The 12,457-nt window shown below is 44.2% G+C and overlaps 1 protein-coding gene across 1 annotated transcript in view; it reads left to right on the top strand.

The window, feature by feature from the left end:
- Positions 1-12,457, top strand: part of COL26A1 (collagen type XXVI alpha 1 chain) — a 715,305-nt gene that overhangs the window by 182,840 nt on the left and 520,008 nt on the right. The window lies entirely within an intron of this gene.

A 12,457-nucleotide genomic window follows, 5' to 3' on the forward strand; every position in this document is an offset into this window, starting at 1 on the left:
CTTCTCCTTTTTGACGGGCTCTATAAATATTTTTTAAGGACAGGCAGTGGTCCCAGGGACCTCCACCTGCCCTTAAAAAAATGAAACTAAAATGTTTCATTTTATTTTCCTTAAATGCTTCCCGTTTTCCTTTAAGGAAAACGGGCTGCATTAAAAAAAAAAAAAAGCTTTATTTAAAAGCAGTACCAGACATGGTGGTCTGCTGAGTCCAGCAGGCCACCATCCCAGGGAGGGTTTGTCATTCCCAATGGGCTTGCGAATTGCAAGAGGCTCATTAATATGCAAGAGCTTTGCAATCTGGGACCCCATTGGGAATCACAAACACTGTTAAACACACTGTTGTACATGCAAAATAGCACCTCGCAAATTGCGAGTCGCAAATGACTCGCAATTTGCGAGGCGCTATTTTTCACGTCGTACATCTGGCCCCGGGTCCCTCCAAAAAAGATGAAAAAAAAGGCCCACATATCTGAAAGTGAAGACCTGGTTGGTGTATGTAATTGTAATTGTATTTCTACAGCGCTTACTACCCCTGGCAAGGTGTCAAAGCACTTTTTTGGCGAGTAGCACGCTACTCCGGAACCCAAAAAGGATTATTGTTAGATTAGTATAGAGAAATATGGGTTCATTTAAGCGGTGGCCATGTAATTGTGTTAGTTGGATTGAAAAAAAGGATAATGGAGGATGTTTCAATAAAAATAAAAGCTGAGTGTTGAGGGGTGGGTGAAGCCTAGGGGGCAAACACCGAGAGTAAAGAGGCCATGAGGATCTTAGGGGAAAAACAGCACACCTGGGAGAGAGCTAGAAAACACATGCACTCCCACATTTGGAAGTAGAAGAAAGAAGTCGTTCCCCGAGTGCTAAGAAATGGGCTGACACGAAGCCTACGGTAAGTATTTGTCGTGTCCAGAATAGTCAGTGCTTAATTTTAGCCGGTGATTGACGGTTTTTGCCATCAGCACTCATTTTTGGTGACCGCTTTTTATTGCTCTGAGATCTGTAGAGAAACATCCTCCCCCAAACATAACTTTGACCTTCTGCTCTTCCTATGTGGTAGTCGTTGGAGTTTTGTATATTTACCAGTTTTGTCTTGAAAAGAACATGGCTCTTATATTTGTTTTTCCTTTAGGGGAAACAATGTGGCCCTCGCCCTGAAAGAATTACATATGAGCATATGAAGTGGTTTCTGTCAGCTATGATTGTGATGTTTAGATGTTGACCTCAAAGAGTCGACTGAGTGACTGCTTGAAACCACAATAAACATATTTACATCTGTTCCAAAATATTAAGATAAAAAAAACATTGTTTGGAAGGATTAAGGCACTCAAAAGCGCCACCGCCCTCCCCCACGGTCTTAGCCTGATGCACTTCTCTTTTCTGATGGCTTATGAATAACAATTAACCATGTAATAGGACAGCCTGCTAATGTAAATGTAAATTGATACTTGTATAGCGCTTTACTCACCCGCAAGGGTCTCAAGGTGCTTGTACGAATACCGCTGTGGAACCCATCCTGGCTTTCCCTGTGATGTGTCCACTCCTGGGCACCCCTAAGGTGGAGGCCAGGCATCCTTAGCGTTGTGGGGGCCGTTGTGGAGATTAAGCAAGCTATTGCCTAGAGTTGCAGAGTGGGACTCCATGATTGGAATAGGCACCGAGGCGAGAATTATCAGGTCCGTGGAATTTTGAGCCCAAGACCCGCCGAGGCGGGAATTGAACCCTGGTCCCGGGACAGACCTCTGCATCAGGGTCTGCCGCTCTAACCATTGAGCCACACTTCTCCTAATGGGCGTCCTCAAGGAGATTCACCATTACACTGCTAAGGACCCTGTGGCAGCCACACGCGCACACTTCGAGAGGCAGCCATTTAGTAACTTTGGGGGATCAATTAAAGTTTTCTGAATGCATTGTAAATAGGGCAGACACGGCATCTCCCGATTTTTAGCAGTACATCCACATCTGCCAAACTCAAAATGATCTCCTTTGTTCTTTGGAAATGGCTCTGTCAGTCGTCTGCTCCCACCCATGTTAGCTGGTGGTCTCCATGCAACAAGTCTCCAAAGCAAAATAAAATCAGAATCCGACAGCGGTGAATGCAGGCCTTGGTGAAGCACAAGGGTTATTCGCTCCATTTCTACACCATCATTATGACAATGAAACAGAGTGCTGTGGAAAGAAGACTACATTTCCTGAAATGTCATTCATTCCTGAAAGGAATTCGAGAGGAGGATGGTCATACTGGTTTACTCAGCGGCGGGAAACCCATATAACAACTGTTTTGCTGCATGTATATAAAATCACAAAAATAAATAAATTGCAATTTTTTTTTTAATAAAAAAAAAGAAGGGGTTTGCAATTTTTGGCCTGTCCGTTGCAAACACAAAAAGTTGTTTTCTTTTTTGTGTCAGTTGTTGTTTTCCGGCACTAAATCGCACATCAATGATATAGCAAGAATAAATGGGCTTCCAAATACAGATTACAATTGGATAGTTTGACACAATTCAGAGTGGTGCCATTCAGGTTAGAGAACACCCCACTACCTTGGGTGCAGAGGACACAGGTAACCAAAAGTGACCTGTGAAACTAAGTGTACAATCACAGGGTATACCCCGGCACTCATAATGTTTAGGACTAATATGTAAAACACTATTTAGTCAGTACAGATGATGCTAACGTTGCCTTTAACACAGGAAACACAGGAGATTTTATTTATAAAAAAATATTTATTATTTTTATTTCGTATGTATCAAAAGATAACTAGAAAAGTTTTTTGTACAATTTATCGGGACTGAAACACTTGACACTCAAAGATATAGTTAAACAATAAAGTCTCAATAATCGTGAGATAGTGGTCCAGTCCTTATTACAGAACACAAAACAGCCAACACGTGTTTTGTCACATCCGTGGCTTCCTCAAGGCTGTAGAGACAATGATTAAGACATATATAAACAATTAGTTTGATTGACCTTACGCTACACAATACTTCTTGTTTATTTGAGACAGAAGAGTATGTAGGTCAAGGTTTTAGGAAAAAGAAGATGCAACAGCCGTGCAAAGAGGATAAATGTGCCCAACCAGAAAAGAAGAAACACATTGTGTGGGAAACAGAATTTTGGAAACCGGTTTCCCAAAGTGAAAGTAACAAAACTCAAAAATGATTTAAGACCATCATGTGCTAGGAAGCTTAACAAGAATTTTACTTCCTGGGTGAAACAGTTAATGAGGCCTTAGGACTGGGATTCGCATCTTTCCCTTTGAAAGATAGTATAGACAAAGACGGCCAATATTCAAGATCAAACGTAGTTTCTGAAGGCTATGATAAGTCCCTATTCATAAATTAGAAAACATTATATATCCGTTCAATTGTATGAAAAAACAGATGGTCCATACCTGCCGCCCACATAGATTATGCCAATAAGGTCGCTTACATGTACATACAACTTTTCAAATAAATAAATAAAAGTAAATCTTTCTCCACAGCTAATACCAATCCTACTTTTGCAATACCACCTGTTGAGGATCACTTACAGATGACTCAGTAGCAATTATATCTCACCATCATCCTTACTTTTATCATCAACAGGTAGTGGAAACAATGTGCCAGCACATTGCAAATATCCTGAAACATAGTCCATATATAGATTATATTCTATCAATTGATATTGCCATTTGGCAATCATAGAAGCGGCTTTACCACGACCTTCAGTGGTAAATAAATCCACCAGTGGTCTGTCATCAATTCTCCTTTTAAAAGGCACTCCCCAAGGATATGTTCAGGAATGAGCAAGTTAGTGCTGTTTTTTCTATCTCTATTGTCTCTCGACCATCTCTCCCACATTCTTAAGCAGGACCCTATGATAACATTGCATGATAAGAATACAACAAAACCTTTAATATGAGCAGGCCTCTGGCATTTTAGCTGTCTGAATTGTTTAAACAGGTAGCCATTTATTTCTGACGATGGGTCTAGATTCACCCCCACAGCCTTGTGTACATTCTCCAAATTAATTAATTTAGCTCAACTGTCTCCAGCTCAGCTGGAACCAATAAAGATGGAAAGGAAGCAAATTCAAACTATTCATCCTCATAGTTTCTGAATAGCACCAACCTGTTTAGATTCCTCTATTTCCCATCATCCAACATGTCAGGGAATCTCAACTTCTTTAATACTTCATGAGGGACCAGAAATCGTAAACCACCCTTTTCCTTAAAAAAAGAAGGCGATTTAACCTTGACATAATTTCCTACTTTTGCTTTGGAAGATTTTGCATCAAACATTTTCACATACCATTTATTTGATCTACTTTTTAACCATTACTTCTTTTAGTAACAGCATGCATAATCTTATGAACTTCTTCACTCTGATATTTAAACAGCCATTTCAGGGTTAGGTCAGAGGTAGTAATTCTATTTCATAGAAAAAGACAAATGGTGAAAAACAATGGTAGCTTGAATGTAATGTAATTGAATTGAATTCAATTGAATTGACAGTGGTGGTAGTGGAGTCAAATGGGAACTACACATCTTTTCTTGAAGAAAATTTCTAGCATCCAGATAGGGCAGATTTCACACCTTCTTTAATCACTCTGTTAATTTTTTCCACCAGGTAATTGGATTTAAGTGACTACAATGATGTACGTTTATGTTACATACTATGTTTACCTAAACTGTGTTTCCTTTTATGAGATACAGAGTGCACCCTGTTGTCTGAGATAATAGTTTTTGGAAACCCTTCCTTATAAAAGCACTCTTTATAAAATCCAAAGCCTACTGCATTGTTAGACTCCCTCACAAATTTCCATCCCACCCTCATCAAATAATAATAACTAAAACCAAAATGTGTTTGGTTTCACCTTCTAAGCAGTGAAATGAACCAAGAAAATCTATCCACAACAACTCTTAAGGTCTTTTCAGGAACATGACTGACTACAATGGGTATGTCCCATTTTCAATGACTTGTCAGCTTCCAAACATTCAGTACACTCCCTTACCATACTAGTAACTGTGCCATCCAAACTTGGCCACCAAAATCTAGATCTAGATTTTATTTGAAGTTTCACCTAATTGTCTACTATGAGCAACTCTGATAAACTTGGATTTAACACATTTTGAAGCCACAAACGTATCCACTTTCAAATACATTGTCCTTCAGTGGACTACTCATCTTTCATTTTCCAGTAATCTTGTAACATTTTAGAAAGCATAGCTTCCTGTAGTCATTTCTTAATTATATGTTATTAAACTTGTTTCAAACTGGCAATTCCATCAATCGAGTAGTCCGCCATAATCTTTTTTTCAGACTCTAAACTAATGGAGACAGTGGCAACTAGACACTGCTTCAAACCAAACTTGCCTTGCCTTCTTCAGAGTAGCCTATGGGCAACTTAGATGAACAATCTACCTGGTATTTTCTTTACCTAAATGTTGGGATTGAAAAGTCCTCTGCATAGTGATGAGCATGCACCCCAGCCTAAGTGCCCCAACTGTAAATATGTCTGGATCCCTAATGGTGGTTTTTGTTGTCATGGGTGAACACGGATCATCCGGGTGAGCCAGGACATAGGCCTGTCTCATGGATTATGGTCTTTTAGGGGAGCCCAAAGCACTACCCTAATAGTGGTGAAAGGCAACTGCCTTTGGCAGGAGTCTAGCAGCACAAGCACGGTGGTGGCAGCATACCATGTAGTGGTCAGTCTGAGTGAATAGCCCTTTTTAGGTCTCGCCTGGCGTTGCAGCGCGAAAGCGCTATCGCCAGGGAGACCTATTGTTGTTGTTTTGCCTCCCAAGGGAGACAGACCGGTGCACGAGCCACGTAGGGTCTGTGGACGCGCTTCGCACGCACACACACACACAGCGTTACTGAGGCCGGCCAAAGGCACGCACACACGCGCATACGCAGACAAACCGATGCATACACACACGTGCACACACACACACGTGACCACACAAACACACACACCGCCGCCCCCCCACGCACGCACACACACACACACACACCTCCGCCACCCCCCCACTTCCCCTCCCCCCACAACTAAGCCCCACTTACCGCCTCAGCCACCACTCCTGACATCTGCTGCCACCGCGGGTCTCTCCCTCTGGCATGGGAGCCCCGCGTCACCACTGCTCCTGGGCCATCCACTCCTTGGGCACGGGCTTCTCGCAGAAGACGGAAGTCCCGCCCCACGACATGCGTGGCGCTCTCGAACTTCCGGTTTCAGGATGTGCATGCTCACGGCTTGTCTTTCTTTCCTCCTGCCATTGAAACAAGCCAGTAGCTTGCTACGCAATGTCAGATCCAACATTAATCAGATACTACATTTAAGGTCAGCTCTCTGTTACCTCCTCTCTCTGTAGTACCCCATTACACTGCCTCTTACTACCTCTTACACACTTTAAAATGGCTGGCAGGATTCGTTGTGCTTCTGTCGTGTGCATGCTTTGTGCAGGATTCATTATCAGCTGCCTAGTCTTTCAGTGGTGGTATGTAAATGCTCGGTGTGGCGTGAAGGAGTCGAAGCAGAGCGCTGCCTCCTCACAAGATCTGCCATACACACACCATCTTCAGGCTCAAGCCATTCCTTGCACCTTATCACAAATGAACTACCGAGCCAGCATTTTAAGAAACAAACTGATAGCTGTTTTCTTACACTAGCTTGCCGTTCACCGGGGTTAAATAATTTATTCTGCAGTGATAATTAATGTGGATCTCAAATTAAAACACTGGAAACTTATGTGTTGCACATGAGTTCTGTTTGCAAACTGTTCATACATATGATATCGATTTGCAATTTGGAATAGACCAAGAACACATCTCTTCCAAATTACAACTCTGCAACCATTTGGAAACCCACTTCAAGCATCAATAAAAGTTTTTGGACTCGTAAATAACTTTTATACACAAGACAAATCTATTTTCGGGTAGCAACATGTGTATGGAAATGTTTGGCACCGCTATTTAGACCGTGGTAGTTTTGTGTACACTTTGTTCCTCAGGCAGGGTGCAGCGTCGGGGGTTGCTCAGAGGTGCAGCAGAGCGCCTTTTTCACGGTGCATTGTCAGCGGTTAATTCACGCCAGGATGAAACCCAGAAGGGGAACCCAACTCCCATCCCAGTCCTGGTTTTTAATCAAATCGGCTGCGGAAGTGTGTACCGAAAAAAAAGACAATGTAAACTGTCTTTTAAATTCTTCATGTTGCCAGACTTCATTATGTACAGTTTAGTGTGTGATGAATACTGAAACTGCCAAAGAAAAATATTCTCAGGCGCAACAAATACCATTGTAAGGCTCTTTCGATCTTAAATGTACCATTTCCTTTCATTTTCTACTCCAATCTTTGAATGTTGTTTTTAACCCTGCATTAGTCTTTCTCCTGGGTCTGCACAGCCTACGATACTGTTTTTTCTAATCCTTAAAACGCCTCATATTCCATTGATGCTTACACAGCAAGAGCTATGCTTGAGGTTTTTTGTTGCTTAGTTTTTATGTTAGTGGCATTGGTAAAGCATCGCAGCGCTTTCTAAATCTGCCTGTGCATCATTATCAAGGTCAGAACCATATGTTTAACATTGATCTTTTTTTTTTTGCACAGTATCAAATATCATAGTTCTGCTATTTCTTAGCACTCTAAATAACAGATGTTACTATTTCTCAACATATGTTAATCAATGGATCCACCTTGGAGGGATGAAAGGCTGACTTAGCCTTGAAGCGATTCAAACTCTTGTTCTCTGTCTCGTTGCATTGGTCAGCCTCACTTTATGTTTGTAAAATGTATGTATTTCCTGCAAAACTGTAACCTTGGAAAATCCTTGTAAGTTATGTTATGTTATGTTAATAACATTTATTAGGCGCAACAGCTGCCCCAGCAAAGGGGCGTCCTGGCGCCAGATCATGTACACAACACAACAGATCAGGCTGAAAAGAGGGGAAATCAGATAACAGGGGAAAACAAGTGGGTTTTAATGGCCCGTCTAAAAAGAGTCAGACTATTAAGGGCACGAATGTGCACAGGAAGAGAGTTCCACAGATCAGCCGCCAGAACACGGAAGGAACGTCCTCCCATCCTGCTCAGCCTGAACCTAGGCTTACTCACCAAATGGAGTGATTCAGATCTGAGGGACCGCGTGGGGACATAAAAAGAGATGAGGCCCACCAAGGCGGGGGGAGAAGAAAGCTTCAGAATCTTAAATGTCAGACAGAGAGCCTTGAATTTGATTCTCTGTCTGACCGGAAGCCAGTGAAGAGAGGTCAGAACAGTCGAAACCGAACAACGTCTAGGAATGCCAACAATGGCCCGTGCAGCAGCGTTCTGCACCCTCTGAAGCCTAGTAGCCTCCGCCTGGTTGACTCCTAGCAGCAAGGCGCTCCCGTAGTCAATCCGGGAAAGGATGGAAGCCTGAACCACCAGTTGCCGAGTGGGGGGGTCGAAGAATTTGAGGACTGGTCTCAGTCCTCGCAAAATACCATAACAGGTGGCTGCTGTCTTCTTCGTGTGGCTGGTAAAAGATAAATTAGAATCCAGCCAGACCCCCAGATTTTTAACTTCGGCCGCTGGAAGGGGGGTCACTCCTAGTTCGGAAGGCCACCACTGATCTCCCCAGAGGTCCGCCTGCTTCCCTACGATCAGGACCTCGGTCTTCTTGGCATTAAGCTGTAGGCAGTTGTTACGCATCCAGCTAGCCACAGCTATAAGTCCTGCCCGGAATCTGAGTGCAGTCACCTCAGGGTCCCCACTGAGTGTCACCGCCAGCTGCGTGTCATCGGCATACGATGTCATGGTGAGGCCAAATTGCCTGACGACAGCAGCCAGCGGCTTCACATACAAGTTGAATAAGGTGGGGCTAAGGGCAGAGCCCTGAGGGACTCCCAGTTCCAAAGGGTGAAGCAAGGACTGGCCAGGTGGTATAGCTACCTTGAAAAACCGGTCCGAGAGGAAGGAGCGGAACCACTGAAGGGCCTTCCCCACAATACCCACTTCCTCCAATCGCCGCAACAGAATGTCATGAGACACCGTGTCGAACGCGGCGCTCAGATCTAACAATAGGAGCGCCGCAGTCTGCCCCACGTCCAGCACCGACCGCAAGTGCTCGATCATAAAGAGCAAGGCAGTTTCAGTGCTGTGTTGAGCACGAAACCCATAGCCGCTTGGACCAGTGAGTCTGCATCCGACAGCTCGGATCCAGCTTTACGTACAGTTGCAGTTATTTAATAGCACTAAGTTGCTTCAAGGGCACTGCAGGGCTTTATAGGACCACCAGATTACATTACATAAGGTTAGATTCATATGTTTTTTAGGCAACCGGATAACCAGCAATTTGCCCAAAATCACAGGATGTAGAGCAAACGCTGGGACTCAAGCCTGTTTCCTAGTTCCAAAGTTGGCAGCTCTGGCCGCTGGGCCACATCCCTGCCACTACTCTTGGTGCTACCCCCATGCTATAAAATACCCCAATAAAATCAAATGAATAAATAGGGTACTAGTATCAGCTGCCATAAAAAAGCCACTCTCTCCTTAAAAAAGCATTTGCAATGCAATAGGTCTCGCATTTACGAGAGTTTAAGCTATTGGCATTGTAAATGACAATGCCTTTTATTTATGTTTTAAAAACAAAAACAAAATACAAGGCATTGTCATTTACAATGTTAACAGCTCAAACTGGTGTAAATGCGAGAGCTACCAGCGCACTCATTTAAAGTTCCACTGCTGTGTGCTAAACTTACCTTGGCCTACTACAGTGTGGTGTGTTGTACTGCTGTGTGTGTGTATTATGCATATGCTGGGTGTATGTGTGTCTATGAATGGTACAATGCATATAAGATTCTGGGTTCCATTTTGGTACCCATGGCTAACAGGAAAAACATGGGGAGTTAGAGGGATCCCCCAGACAGAATTGTGGATTGCTGCTTACCTGTGAGGATGGTGAGACACCCTTAAGAAAGGGAGTGCCAGGCTCTTCAGCACACTTCAAAGGGTGCTCTCTGATTCAGGGAGAGGTCACTGGGGAGGGGCCTCAGCACATCCCGGGAAGGAGATGGGCCTGATAAGAGGATCATAAAGAGTAATGGTGAGGCCCAGAGGTAACCTTCTGATACACATGTCACAGTGGCTGGCATCCAGGTCTGAACCTCTAGTCACTCCCATGACTTGTGTTGTGGGATATCAGATTTGGAGACACTCCTGTTATGACCGATTGCTTTTTGGAGGAAGGGTAGCGCATAGGAGACTTGAAAAGGAAGCCGACCCCAACATAAACTACAGAGACTCAGACTCTAAATCCCGTTTAATGTCTGGAAATAGACTATGAGGAAGGGGAGTGCAAGGACCCACTAAATTGTCACCTGTTAAGCAGCCAGCCGCGCTATGTGAAGAAGAGAAGCTCTGCAAGATTGACAGCCTCCCAGCTGGGTTAAGGGACTTCACCCAGGGAATCCAGGATCACCTTCCACTGGAGCTTGGAACACCAGTGCCTGTCCGCTTGCCAAGACCAGCGTGCCCTGTGAGGAAGAGGAGGGTTTTGTGCCAGAGCAGGGCCAACGTGAAGTGAGCCGTCAATGATGCTGTCCGATTGGCTCGTTGCCCCTCTACAGGTTTGAATTTGCTGACCCTGCATGCTAGGTGGGGCCACCATGAAGATTGCTGCTGCGCTAAACTGGCCATTACCTGTGTGTGGAGTAAAGTCAGCAACCCTGTATGCCTGGTGGGGTTGCCTTGAAGATTGATGCTGCACCGATCGGGCAATAGCCCTGTGCAGAGAGAGGACAGTGACATCGTATGCCAGGGGGATCACTGGAAAAAGGCAAAGAACGAGCCTGGTTGAGACAGTCCTTGCGAGGAGGAGACCCGTGCGGGCCCAAGTTCTGACTGAGGACCAGCACCAGGAGCTTAAAATCCCCCTCCTCACCTTTGGGGAGGATCTCAAGAAACTTACAAGCATCATAGGAGCATTTAGGAGACGCCCGGCTCCTGCCTCCACAGGACCGCATATGAGGAATTCGAAGGCACCCGAACACTGCAGCTCCCAGGCCAGGTGTGAAGAACTCACCATAGACCGTCGCTACAGCTTCACCACTTGCGCTCAGAGACTCCAGTCTTGCAGGCCTCCTGGTATGGGTAAGACTGATGTACGTGCCAGATGGCACCAGAGGAACTTGCCTGCCATAGACAGCATTGGCGCTGGAACATTTTTGACTTTAATAAAGAGTCAGTGTGGGACTCCTGAGACTGGCACTATTAGTGGGGCTAGATCTGAATGCCACAAATAGTGAATGGGGAGTAATAACTACCACTAGTGGGAGGGTAGTTGGACCCACTAACCTGCTTGCTAAAACACTAGATCCCTGACCTCAGGGAACTGTGTATATATTTTGAGAATGCCTTATTTTGTTTGTTATTTCTCATATAAATACTATTTTTTTAGGTTTTGCTTACAACATGCATGCACTGTCAGCGAAAGTTATTGTGAATAAGAAAAGGTTTATAAAAAGGTCTTACTAACCACTACTTACAATTGGGTGAATTTGACGTCACTCTTGTTTCCTTTGATCCCATTGGTTTCACGCCTCCTCTTCCCTCACCCACCCCAGGGCAATTGATGTAATTTCCCATATTTTCATGTTGTAAATTAGAGGGGCGTCACACATTCCGTTTTTGCCAGAACTGTTTCCGGTTACTTCCGTCTGGGTTGTGTATGGCACACAAGGTAACACAGAGACTCCCCACAAGGTCAGGTGAACATCCCTACTCTCGTTTTGTTTTTGATGTTAAGAAGTGTGCACCGTGGGGATGTATGTATTATTAGTGAAAAAAGATGCATGGCACAGTTTTCTTTATTTATTAAAAGCTAGATGGAAAACTACAACACAAATACACCTTAAAATCGCAGATAGGTTCTTGCGTTTAGGGAAAAAAATAGCATGAGTGATAAGTATATTTTTTTTAATCCAGAGCCAGGCTCCTTTCTTCTGCCCGGCTTGAAAACCACAGCCAGAGGGTAAAACGTAGAAGCCACTGCCGGTCTCGTGAATTGCAGCGTCTGCTCCCAAAGAAGCTGCAGCGGCGCGTGCCGCTTCAGTGATTTGTTCCTCTGCCACCCCCTCCCGCCCCAGCAGCGCTGCTGCATACCCTCGGCATTTCCATAGTCTTGGGCTCCCCGTCCCCTCTGCCCATGGGGAAGAAAAAAGATTTCACCTGCTAGAGGCTTGCGAAATTTCTCGTAAACGCCGAGTAAGCATTGGCAAAGGCATGTTGCACAACAGAATGAGCTGCTGTGGAACATGGCTTAAAGTAAAGTTAAAAAAGTTTTAAAAGTTGAAAGAAAAAAGTTCTATTACACGATCAACTCTGGCCGCGTCATTGCGCATTAATAAAAAAAATAAGCTTTGTAGCACAGCACCTCGTGCTGCTGTGCCACATTTAAAAAAATAAAAACATTGACAAAGCTAATAGACCTCATAA

This window comes from Lissotriton helveticus, chromosome 3_1 (genome assembly GCF_964261635.1).
Source record: "Lissotriton helveticus chromosome 3_1, aLisHel1.1, whole genome shotgun sequence".
In the NCBI taxonomy this organism is placed as follows: domain Eukaryota; kingdom Metazoa; phylum Chordata; class Amphibia; order Caudata; family Salamandridae; genus Lissotriton; species Lissotriton helveticus.